A 13,199-nucleotide genomic window follows, 5' to 3' on the forward strand; every position below is an offset into this window, starting at 1 on the left:
TCATTGGCCAGTGGAGTGACAAATGGTCCGATTCCTTGCACATCTTGGAATGGGTTTTCCTGCCCCATCAGCCGCAGAAGACGGCAACTGCATTGTTTGAGCTAATCGCTCGCTTGATAATCAAATGCCGGCAACGGTGTTTGCAATTGATGGGTGCGGATCCCGCAAAGATTGTACTCCCGGTGCAACGGGAGGATTTTGACTGGAGCTTTGCAAACAGTGTGTCCCTGCAGAGTGCTCTGGAAAACTTTTCAGGGCAGATCACTTATCATCTGCCCAGCCATAAGCTGTTGCATGTGGCGAAATTCACACGAATGTCTTTGCGGCCCAAAAATAGTCAGGAACCCGTGCAAGGACCCACCGTCTTCACTGACGGTTCCGGGAGGACCGGAAAGGCCATTGTTACCTGGAAGGATGGATCTGAGTGGCAGGTTTTGGAAGGTCATGAGGATGGATCAGCCCAATTGGTTGAACTGAGGGCTGCTGTCATGGCATTTGAGAAATTTTCCCAGGAGCCTTTCAACTTGGTCACGGATTCCGCCTATGTGGCCGACATCGCGCAGCGATTGGGTCATTCGGTTTTGAAGGAGGTCAGTAATCCTGCCTTGTTTCATTTGCTGAAGACCTTGTGGCGTGCCATTCAGGCTCGGGTTCATCCCTTCTATGTTCTGCATGTGAGGAGTCACACCTCTTTGCCAGGCTTTATAGTGGAAGGTAACGCGAGGGCTGACAAGTTGGCTAACCCAGCGTGGGTAGCACCTCAGCCTGATACACTCGCGCAGGCCAAGGCATCACATGGGTTTTTCCACCAAAACGCACATACCCTGCAGAAGCAGTTTCAGCTGACGCCAACTGAGGCTCGTGACATTGTTGAGTCGTGTGACGACTGCCACGCGCTTGCTCCGCCTTTGCCGGCAGGGGTAAACCCCAGAGGCCTTAGGGCCTTGGAGTTTGGCCGGCTCAAGTATGTGCATGTCACGGTGGACACGTTCTCCTCTGCGATGTGGGCTTCTGCTCACACTGGAGAAAAGGCCCGTGATGTCATTGCCCACTGGAGGCAGGCCTTTGCCGTTCTGGGCATACCTTCTGCTGTGAAGACCGACAATGGTCCTGCTTACGCATCACAGAAGGTGCGGCAGTTCCTGCAGTTGTGGGGTGTCTCACACAAGTTTGGTATCCCTCATTCTCCAACCGGTCAAGCTATTGTAGAACGCGCTCATGGTACTCTGAAGCGGGTTCTTCAAAAACAAAAACGGGGAATGCAGGGTGAAACCCCGCACAGTCGGTTGGCAAAAGCTTTGTACACAATCAATCATCTCACTGTGCCGCAGAACTCAAATAATCCTGTCATTTTGAACCATCATCTCTCGTTGCAGGCTGCGGATGAGGCACTTCAGCCTCGAGCGAAGGTTCAGGTGCGGAATTTAGTCACCAAACAGTGGGAAGGTCCCTATGACCTTATCGCTTCGGGGCGCGGGTATGCTTGTGTATCCACAGATACTGGGGTACGCTGGGTACCTTCGAAGTGTGTTCGCCCTGACCTGCGACCGCAGAGACAGAATCCGGCCGACGGGCAACATGGAGACCGTGACCAACCTGAAAGGCATCAAGCGGGTGACTCATCGAGTGATGACTCGGATGCAGACGACGCGAGTGATCGCTCTGATGACTCCTCCGCAAATGGACACTGAACATTGTTCATGTTTGTTTTTCACATTGTTCATTTTCTTTTTCGTTTTTTCTTTTTTAGACAGAAAAGGGTGAGATGTCGCCCTGATTTTGTAAAACTTTGTAAAGCCTTCTGATGTTTATATTCTTTCAACAAACTTTCTCACACACAATTCTGTAAATAACCTATGTTTTGCATTCTTTCATGGAGGTGGAGAGAATTGATGGACCCTTGGTCTGTCCAGTGGCATTGGAGAGGTGGCACTGTCACCCTCCAATCCACTGTCACCTTTGGAAAACTATAAATGTTGGAGTCAGAAAATAAAGGTCCTCTTTTTTTGTTCCCCTCGAGAGCAGCAGTGTCTGTGTCATCATTTCGTGCCTTATCTCAACAGGGGTCCCTCTGAACAACAGCCCTGCCCTCCAGAATACTGACCACACACACCAATTGACTGTCACCCACAAACTTGTCAAGGGTGCACTCCATTCTACTGTCCAGATTACTTAAAAAGGCATTAAACACTGTCAACCCCAGTATCAATACCCGAGGGACAACACTGCTATCCAGTTCGCAGCTAGGCTTTGTATCACTACTCAACACCTTTTGAGCCAGGCAGGCCATGACAGTTTTTCCACCCACCTTACTGTCCACTTATCCAATCAATGTCTCACCAATTTGGCCATAAGGTTACCATGAGATGCCATGTCAAAGGCTAAAGTAAAAGGTGTGACATCTACTGTTCTCCCCTTTGAGACACACACAGAGTCGGCTCATCACAGAAAGCTATTAGGTTGGTCAGGCACTAGTTTGCCTTGGTAAATCCATGCTGGCTGTTCCCAAACACCTTCTTGTCCTTTATGTGTCTGGAAACAGTTAACAAGAGGATTTCCTTCATAACCTACCCATGGACTGAGGTAAGACTGACAAACTTGTAGTTCTCCAGTTCCTCATCCTCATTCTCCTTGAAGATGAGCGTAACATTTGCCTTTTTCCATACTTTTTTTTTTACTATTCACACTTGTAATTATTTTGATATTGAAATACAAACAGATCTCAGGAGCTCCCGATAAGCCTTGATCAAATCAGTTGGGTAGTAAAGCATCCCTTGACCAGGAGCTTTTGTGTGGTATTCACATGCCCCCTGAACGGAGAGAAGCAGAGAAAAGAATGATCAAAACAATTCTTATCTCATTTGCTTCTCCTGTGTTTTTGAACATGTGGAATGTGTTGGAAGATTGTTCACCCAAAGAGATGAGAAACTCAGACAAGTCCCCTCCCTGGGTTGCAGCTTGGCTCACTCAGTCTCTTATCAGTCCCTCTGGTGCTGGAAATGTTGTGGCCCAGGCCCAGCTCGGTGGGCCACAGGTGTGAGCTGCCGGTGCTCTTCTGGCTGTTCAGTCTAGAGCAGGTTTAAATAGGTCCAAAGAAAAGGGAAAAAAAAAAAACCACAGTCCAGGGAATTTTGCCTCAGCTAGCTAAAAGTAACTAAAACAAAGGAGAGCTCTCTCCCGCTGTCTGTCCATCCGCAGACGACAACAGTCCAGGAGCAGGAATGTGGAGGAGTGAGTTCAGTGTCTGAAAACAAACTGCACGCTTCTTCTCTCCCCCCTTTCACTCTCTGGAACAAGTCTTAAAGGTGCAAAACTTATTATTCAGCATAAACAGAGCAGACTATTGGGGATAAAAGCATCATATAGTCAACCCAGGACACTAACAAAGATGGTTCCAGCAAGATCCAAAACGAACTCACCACTGGCCAAAGTTGAACCAATCAGCAAAGCTGGCAGCACCTCTGTGATAAAATATTTAAGAAAGGGCAAAATCACTGCACAGCAGAGTGAGAAAAGGGGGGTTGGGGGGGGGAAGAATGTGAGAAACAACCCCACAGACACCAAGGTCAGTGAAAGTAGAGGGGGAGAAGGTGCACCAGAGCAGAGATACCCCTGCAGCCTGTGGCAAGGATGACAGTGGAACAGGTGGATATGCCCCAAAGAACACTGGAGCTTATGGAAAGCCCATGCTGGAGCAGGCTCTTGGCAGGAACTGTGGTCCATGGAGAGGAGCCCATGGAGAAGCATGTTGTATTTCTCTGTCTCATTCCATCTCCATACCACTTACCTGCCCACATATTTTCTACCTTTTTCACACCTTTAACACAAAGGATTTTGAAGGGTAAAACATATACTGACAGACTGGTGTGACAGAGTAAATTTGTCCATCAGTAACTTTTATACAAATCTTCACAAGAATTTCACAAACCTTTTTGAAAAAGGTTAGAGTTTGATTTAAAATAGTAGATTTTATCGTGTTTAGCGAATAAAATTTTTAAAAATCAGTATAGGATTTTATATGAACATTCATCTCAAAAAAAGTTTGAAAAATTGCCCCAGAATATTTGTTAGCTGAACCAAGAGAAGACAACTGAAAAAAAAAAACAAACCAATGAAGCACTGACCATCTATATTTTGGAACATAAAAACTGTCTAAATGAGTTTTGTAAACTTCACATAGACACAAGAATCTCTACAGTAGGCAGTTATGGAATAACCTGTTCAGGGGAGATCTCTTTTTAACTCCATTAGTTTGACTTATACCCTGAAGTAAAAGAATTTTGATTCCTTCCAAAACATTTGTTTATTTGTGTAGCTGGTGACTTTTAAGAAATCCTACAATTAATTAATTTACAAGAGAAGTTGAAATTTACAAATCTCCTTAAGCATGCATTAAATTTCTTATGTAATGCTCCATTTATTGATTCTTTATTTTGTTTTATCTCATAGTATTATGCTAGAAAAAAGGAAATTAGAAAAAAAAAATCCTACCCCCACACCAAAACCTGACAGCCACTCTCATTCTAAACAGCTTTATTAGTTTTGGTGCCAGAAGTGGGGCACGCACAGTTTTTTTCCTCCCCAGAGAAGAGGAGGAGGTGAGAACATGAGGAAAGAACATGGAGACAGCAAGGTCAGTGGAGAAGGAGACTTCCTATTTTGGAGGGACAAAAAGTTCCTTAAATTCAAACTAGTTTATTATGAAAGAAAACCATTACAACTGTTTGTACTCTTGCTTTATTATTACATCTGACATGTCGCTCTTAAAAATTCAATCTGCTACTGTTGCTAGGAGTCAGTTGCTGTGCAACCTAAAAGGTATGTGGTGCTTTCAGGTTAAGAAGCACTAATAAATCTATAGCCCTCTTTATGCATTTCTGACAAATTTGCTTAAAGAGCTTAAAAGTCTTCTCAAATAGCTGCCACACACTGACAGATCTCTTTTATTAAAAGCTTACACTAACAGATTTTACAGTTGCACTGGGTTTTGGCTGGGATAATATTAAGTTTCTCCACAGCAGCTTGTATGGTTCTGTGTTTTGGATTTGTGATTTAAAAGAGTGTTGATAACACATCCATGTTTCAGCTATTGATGAAAAGTACTTATGCAGCACCAAGGTCTTTTCTGTTTCTCATACTGCCATGCCAACAAGTAGACTGGGAATGCTCAAGGAGTTGGGATGGGACACAACTGGGACAGCTGATCCAAATTGATCAAAATAATATTCTATATCATGACATCACACTCATCAATAAAAGCTTCATATTGACTCCAAGTTGTTTTTGTCAAACTCTTTTTCTGGTTTTATTCATTATTTTTATTCTTGAAGATTCTGCAGGCCAAATTACATACCTAAAAATACCTCTACAGGATCAGTGTTTCCAATAATATTTTTGCAAATCCACTGAAGAAGGGTGAAGAAATGGCTAAGAAGTTAACAATATGGCTTTTCTCCTGCAAATTGTTCAAAAGTAGCATGACTGATGACATCTATAGGAAATAGGAAATCTGGCCTATGCCTTTTGCTCTTCAGTTGTATCCATATTACAACAGAGAGTATAAGGTGTGGCTGTTTGCTGACTGGCCAGATGTTTATTGCCAAATGAAATATATAAAACCTGAGAACTGACTGCATTTTCTTCAATAGTAGCATAAATTTAGTCTTACCTTTCCCCAGATAATTATTCTGATGAAATCTGTGTTTTTGAAACCTCTACCCCTTTCAAATAAGATGGAGGGCACTATCACAGAAATTATTTCTTTAGGAACACAAGAATAAAAGCATGTCTTGAAAGTTATCAAAAAGGATGAGATAACTAGTCTATACAAGACCCAGTTTGTGCATCTCAAAACATTTAATACTACTTGGTCAAGGTTTTCTACAGGGACCTCAAAAAAGAATAACAAAATGAAGACTCCTTTGAAAGCAAGAAGTCGGGGGGAAGGGGGGACAGAAAATTTCTTCCTAAGAGAGCATTCATGAATGACAACTGCTTTTGTAACTGGTATTTTGTTTCTTCTCCATAATTCATAAACTTGCAGTATTTTTTCCAAAGCAAATCACAGAATCACAGAATTAACTAGGTTGGAAAACACCTCTGAGATCATCAAGTCCAAACTATGACCTAACACCACCTTATCAACTAAACCATAGCACACATTAAGTTGTTTTTTAAACACCTCCAGGAATGGTGACTCCACCACCTCTCTGGGCAGCCCATTCCAGTGCCCAATCACTCTTTCAGTGAAGAAGTTTTTCCTTATGTCCAGCCTAAACTTCCCCTGGAGCAGCTTAACACTGTGTCCTCTCGTTCTGTCAGTGGTTGCCTGGGAGAAGAGACCAACTCCCACCTGAATACAACCTCCTTTCAGGAAGTAGTAGAGAGTGATAAGGTTTCCCCTGAGCCTCCTTTTTTTCAGGTTTAACAACCCCAACTCCCTCAGCCACTTTTCATAGGGCTTGTGTTCCAGACCCTTCACCAGCCTTGTTGCCCTTCTCTGGATGCATTTGAGCATCTCAACATCTTTCCTAAACTGAGGCACCCAAAAGTGGACACATTACTCAAGGTATGGCCTCACCAGTGTCAAGTACAGGGGAAGAATGACTTCCCTGGTCCTGCTGGCCACACTATTCCTGATACAGGTCAGGATGCCATTGGCCTTCTTGGCCACCAGGGCACACTGCTGGCGCATGTTCAGTTGGCTGTGGACCAGTACCCCCGGGTCCCTTTCTGCCTGGGCACTGTCCAGCCACTCTGTCCCCAGCCTGAAGCAATGCAGGGGGTTTTTGTGGCCAAAGTGCAAGACCCAGCACTTGGACTTGTTAAACCTCAAAGCCAAACCTTTTTTTCTTTTTTTTTGGTTTTTTTTTTTTTGTGTTTTTTTGCCTAGTGGGCTTATAAAAGAAACCATAAAGAGAAGTTACTTCATCAGGCTAGTGAGGCACTGGAAAAGGTTGCCCAGAGAAACTGTGGACACCCCATATCCGGATGTGTTCAAGGCCAGGTTAGATGGAGCCCTGAGCAACCTGGTCTAGTGGAAGGTATCCCTGCCCATGGCAGGGGGGTTGGAACTGGATGATCTTTAAGGTCTGGTCCCTTCCAACCCAAACCATGATGATTCCATGATTTCCTGCACTTTTAGGATTTAGCCTTGTAAAGAACACAGAGGAGTCAGAATCCTAAATCAAGCACCTATTTTGCTCAACACAGACAAAAAGATTAATATAGAGACATAAGTACAGTATTCACTACTTATAATTACTTTCAAGGACAGATCACTGCAAAATTAAAAGCTATCCTATTGATTGTGATCTCAAAAGTAAGGGAAAACAGCTTAGAAAACAGTCTAAATATTTTATCTACACAGCTACAGTTAAAGACATCTAGATATTTATACTGTAAAAATAGCTGTACTTAAAAACTAGCTAATGATCATCTGAAGTCCACTTTTGGTTTTTGTTAGATCTAGTTTCTACTAAGAGCAAGTGTTTGCTTCTGTGTTGCTCAAGGATACACTAGAGAGAGGAGGGACTTAGCAAAGAGCAGTTGCAATGCTATCCAACTTCAATTGTTCCATAAGTAATATTTTTTTAGTACCATAAGACAGTCTCTTGAATGCAACTAAACTTCTGCAGACATATAGGTTTGCTTATATAAGAAAAGGATAGAGCGTCAATCTGTTAAGTTTGGTGAGACGGCTTGGTTAAATAAGTATTCTTCACATGAAGAAATTCAACCAGAATCAGACCCTACCAAGATTAAACCAACATTTCCCCCTTTACTATTATGGAGTATCTTCCTCATCTGTGAGATGTTTCTACAGTACATACTAAGTTCAATGTTCCCTTTAGTCTTTTCCATTCAAATTTCTTCTCCCTCCCTCACTTCTCAGCATCAAACTTTTAAGTGCTTGATGCAAGTACATAGACCAGGCTTTGACACACATGTAGATGTTCATATGCTCATGTTGCTATAGGACACAAAATAACATGACACGGACATGCAGCTTTCTGATGGTAAAAAGAGAATTTTTAATTTCTGACTCCAACATTTATAGATTTCCAAACGTAACAGTGGATTGGAGGGTGACAGTGCCACCTCTCCAATGACACTGGACAAACCAACAGTCCATCAAATTTCTCCTCCTCCATAAAAGAATGCAAAACAATAAGTTATTTACATAAAGTGTGTGAGAAAGTTTGTTATAAGAATGTAAACATCAGAAGGCTTTGAAAAACTTAAAAAATCAGGGCGACATGCTCTATCTCTCTAAACAGCTGTTTTACATATCCATGATAAATATCTGCCCAAAATGAAATCAATATTGCCATCTACACTTAAGCCTCCTGAACATTTTCCAACATTAGTATGTTTTCATTTTGTTGTATCTTTACTAAATTTATTATTTTTGCAGCTGGCATAGTGCCAAACACCCAGAACCTTCAAGAACATTACCTTCTCTGCAATTCCAAAAACAGGGCATGTTAAAAAAAAAAACAACTCAATCACCTGTATTTAAATATATACATAGATACAAGTATATTATATATATATATATATATATATATATATATATATATAAAGACAGATACTAAAACCCTCCTGAAAACAGCTACTCCAATACTAAGTTCCACTAAATACCTGATTTTTAAATGGTAAATTTAATGTGGTAAAGGGTTATTACACCAAGAGATGTCAAGCCAGACACAGAAGCACTACTGTATCACAAAGGAATGAGGCTTTAATATGTTCTGCAGAAACCTAAGCAGATATCAACCAAGAATGCTTCTATATTATCTAAAAAAATAATTTAAAAAATTCCTCAGATTCTCCAACGTGACAAAAAGGCAAATTCCTCAATATGATTATTTTCACAATATGTTTGAAGATGTTTTAACTAATCTTCAGGTTTCTGGTGTGAAAAACAGATCCTGAACTGCTGAATAAGTGATCTTTCTAGTAATTTGCAATTGGCTGAAGGAGTCTTCTTCAAAATAAATTTTAAATGTCAATTCTGTGTATATTGAGATGAAGCAGGTAACATTTACACCTCAAAAGAAAACAGATTAATAAAAGAGCAACTGCAGGCTATCTCTGCAGCTAAGCTGGATATACTTCAGAAATGTCTAATATACATTGCTTCCCAGCCTTGACACACCCCCCTACCTCAAGTAAACTGAAACATTAAACCATGTGGAAGTGAAACGTCTAACAAGGAAAAGGAAAGAATGGGGGATAGGAAACAATTCTGCAAAAAGGAACCATATTGAAGAAATGAAACCCAGCAACAGCAGATAGAGAAAACAGAATTATAATATGTACAGTAACAGAAAAAAAATTATCAGCAATAATAAAAAAACAAAGGAGGACTAAAACATAAATTGCAAAAGCAAAGAAAATGTTGACCCAAAAAAGTTTTCAAGACTGGTATTTAGTTTAACTCATCTAGAAACAAAATCAACAAAATGGTGGACAAGGGAACTAGACAGACATGGATTTGATTGATGGACCACTTGGTGGAAAAGGAATTGGCTGGATGGTCACACTCAGAGTTGCAGTCAGTGGCTCAATGTCCAAGTGGAAAGAAGTGGCATTCCTCAGGGGTCTGTATTGGGACTGGTGCTGTTTAACATCTTTGTCAGCAACATGGACAGTGGGACTGAGTGGGACTCAGCAAGTTTGCCAATGACACCGAGCTGTGTGGTGCAGCTGACATGCTGAAGGGACAGGATGCCATCCAGAGGGGCCTTAACAGGTTTGAAAGGTGGGTCTGTGCAAACCTCATGAAATTCAACAAGGCCAAGTGCAAGATCCTGTACCTGGGTCGAGGCACTCCCAAGTACAACTACAGTCTGGGCAGAGAATGGATTAAATGCAGCCCTGGGGAAAGGGATTTGGGGCTGTTGGTGGATGAGAGTCTCAAAATGTCTCAGCAATGTGTGCTTGCAGCCCAGAAAGCCAATTGTGTCCTAGCTGCATCAAAAGAGGTGTGGTCAGCAGGGTGAGGGAGGTGATTTTCCCCCTCTATTCTGCTTTGGTGAGACCCCATCTGAAGTTGTGCATCCAGCTCTGGATCTGTTGAAGCAGGTCCAGAGGAGGCCACGAAGATGATCAGAGGGCCAGAGCACCTCTCCTATGAAGACAGACTGAGACAGTTGTGGCTTGTTCAGCCTGGAGAAAGCTTTGGGGAGACCTTATAGCCCCTTCTAGTACCTAAAGGGGGGCTACGGAACTGCTGGAGAGGGACTTTTTACAATGACATGTAGTAATAGGACAAGGGGCAGTGGCTTTAAGCTGAAAGAGGGCCAATTCAGATTGGATATTATGAAGAAATTCCTTGCTGTGAGGGTGTTGAGACACTGGAACAGGTTGACCAGGAAGTTGTGCCCCCATCCCTGGAAGTGTTCAAAGCCAGGCTGGATGGGGCTCTGAGCAAGTTGGTCCATTGAAAGGTGTCCCTGCCCATGGCAGTGGAGTTGCAACTAGATAATCTTTAAGGTCCTTTCCAACCAAAACCATTTTATGATTCTAGGAAAATGTTCCAAGGCTGTTCTTTAGCTTCCCCCATTATCTGTATTTCAAATATCCCTTTAAAAATACAGCATTTTGTCTTCCATTTCATGGACTCGTATCTGCATGTTAGTAAACAGCAATTCTAAAAATTGAATCATTATTTTCCTGATACAATATTACTTTACGGTTAGCTCAAAATAAGGTTTAATTCAAAAGTATTCATAATGTGGTAATACAAAATAAAACAGAACCACTGAAGATAAAAATATCCTAATTTTATGCCATGTAAATATGGGTGTAAGAGGCAAATAAACATTTCATCATGGCACTAAATGAGAAAAAGTAAATTCAAGTAATGCAATTATAGAGGAAATACATATGGGATTTATGTGGCTAAGGGGTTGTGAAAAACTAGATAGTTACATGGTATCCATGTTTTTCTCCTTTTAAAATAATTTTAAAATAGGTTAAAACTCATAGTAGATATGTTCTCTCATTTTTCCACATAGAACTTGTATTAGACAGCAAAAAGACACTATGCTCATAAGAAAGATAGCATGTACATTTTTTGTAAGAAGAGGTACACTTCCCAACACAGTATAGGCTAGGGTTAATAGACTATGAAATTATTTTAAATCATCTACTGAGATAATACAACTTGATACAGAAACTGAATGACAAGAAACCATATGGATCAGTAACATGGCGTGGTAGGGCCACCTTAATTAAGAAGGCATAGCCACGTAGATGGCTCTTATTCCTTTCAAACTATACATTCAACATTTCTTTAGCTCTTCAGCAACAAATACGTTTCTAAGAAAGTAAGATAAACACATAGCATTGTATGCTCTAAATATTCACAGATCCTTTGAGTTTACTGAAAACTTAGACGTTTCTATACTAGGAGGTAAAATTCTACAAGTAGCACAAGCTGAAGAATTAAAAAAAGGCTCTGAATCAGTGCATAAAAAAATAATACCATCAAACATTCCATGTAGAACAAATATGCTTTTAAAATAAAATGAAAGTGCTACTTGATGAGAAGAGAATGTTAGGAATTCAGAAGTACAGCCATAAAATTAAATTAAAAAATTAAATTACACTTGCACCCAGACATGACAATTAATTGCACTGAAGAATCTTACACAGTACCAGTTAGCCCTTCAACCTCTACTATTAACTACTAATCACACCTTCAAGATAATTTTAAAGGATCTCTAAATGTGTACTACAGGTAACATAGGCCTTTCCCTATTGATGTACAAGATACTCTGGAACACTACAAGTACTGCAGCGTGTTAGATAACTTCTAATAATAATTTTTAAAAATAAAGATAAATACCCTTCATAATAAACAACCACAGGGCAATTTACATCATTTTTCCCCTTTGGAAATGATTCCTCTTCCTATATTATGAATTGGGAAGGAAGAAAGGCTGAGGAAGAGAAAGCGCTCGAGGCTTTTCTCTCTCTCTCCTCCCCGCCCCTCCCCCCCCCCCAATCAATAGCGAAGCCCAATGCAGCAGTCCCAGCCTGGATGCTGCAAGGAGGGAGGAGGTAAAAGCTGGGGTGGAGGCAGGGGGGAGAAGAAAGGAATAGAAAGGCAGAATTGCAAGTCTATACAGAACAGTTACATTCACCTGAATCGTGGAAAGCTGTGTTGTTGTTCTTGCTGGTGGTGGCTGCTGTAGGTGATGATTAGGAAGCAAATAGAAAGCGGTGGAAGAGCAGATGTTGATGAGTAACAGTCACCAGGACTACGGTGACTATGGCGCTTGATTCACAAGGCAACAGTTGCTATAACTCACAAAAGAGAGAGAGCAAGCGAGAGGGAAGCAGTGGCCCAGCCGAAGAGACCCGGAAGAGGCAGGGCTTACCGTATGACGGACAGCTTTTAGGGCCGGAGGGGAGGAGGATCTGTTTCTTCAAGGAGGAAAGAAAAGAAGGTTGGTAGGAACGTATTAAAACCCCTACCTCACTAACGGCGTGCGAGCGCACATTCTATCCCCAACAACCAAAGTGGCACTAGTATGACAATGGACTATCCATGGATGTAAGATCATACTACGTCAGAGTGGGCAAGGAGGGAACCTATAGTGGTGGCTGATAGTTCAAATAGATAGCAACTGCCAGGCCGAAACATGAGTGGGAGGGAGAAGGAGGGAAGAGAGGGTGTGGTCATATCAGCATATCTGTCTCCCACGTGGATCATTCTCACTGACATCCTGACGTCACATCCAATTAGTGACTAAAATGAAGGGGGTCTGTGCAGGCATCTCTGTTTAGTGATTTACTTTGCTTTTCCACCCTGTTTGTTTCCTGCTACTTGGAAGCAGTTTAGAGTGAACAGGAAGTTCTGCTTTGTCCTAACAGCTTATCACAATCTCTATTTCTTTTTCCATCAGAAAGTAACAGTGGAGAGATGCTGCTGGATGGGGTATTTGTTGACTACTGCCATCTAAAGTAGGTGAGGCTGTGACAGCAGCTGTACTGCCCTCTTTGCCAAAGCTAAACATTTTCTGTAACTGCTGTATACACTTGGCCTGCTGGACTCAGCACATGTACAACCAGTATGTGCATTACCAGCTGCCTTGTGCCAACCTTTCCCTTCAGCAATCTTTCTCATAGACCCCTACCCTTCCCCACATATGTATTTCCTTAGAATGCAACCTGCTTCACTTTTA

The 13,199-nt window shown here is 41.7% G+C and overlaps 1 protein-coding gene across 3 annotated transcripts in view; it reads right to left on the bottom strand.

Annotated features, from left to right (window-relative positions):
* LOC103824681 (transcription factor RFX3-like) overlaps window positions 1–12,383 on the bottom strand; it is a 207,544-nt gene extending 195,161 nt beyond the window's left edge. For 2 of the 3 annotated variants that reach the window (XM_050986371.1, XM_050986372.1), the window contains exon 1: window positions 12,156–12,382. The gene's annotated coding sequence lies outside the window, so the exon portion shown is untranslated. Of the gene's footprint in view, window positions 1–12,155 lie in introns of all 3 variants that reach the window. The other variant, XM_050986369.1, reaches the window with a different exon arrangement.
* Between the last annotated feature and the right edge of the window lie 816 nt (window positions 12,384–13,199).

This window comes from Serinus canaria, chromosome W (assembly GCF_022539315.1).
Source record: "Serinus canaria isolate serCan28SL12 chromosome W, serCan2020, whole genome shotgun sequence".
In the NCBI taxonomy this organism is placed as follows: Eukaryota; Metazoa; Chordata; class Aves; order Passeriformes; family Fringillidae; genus Serinus; species Serinus canaria.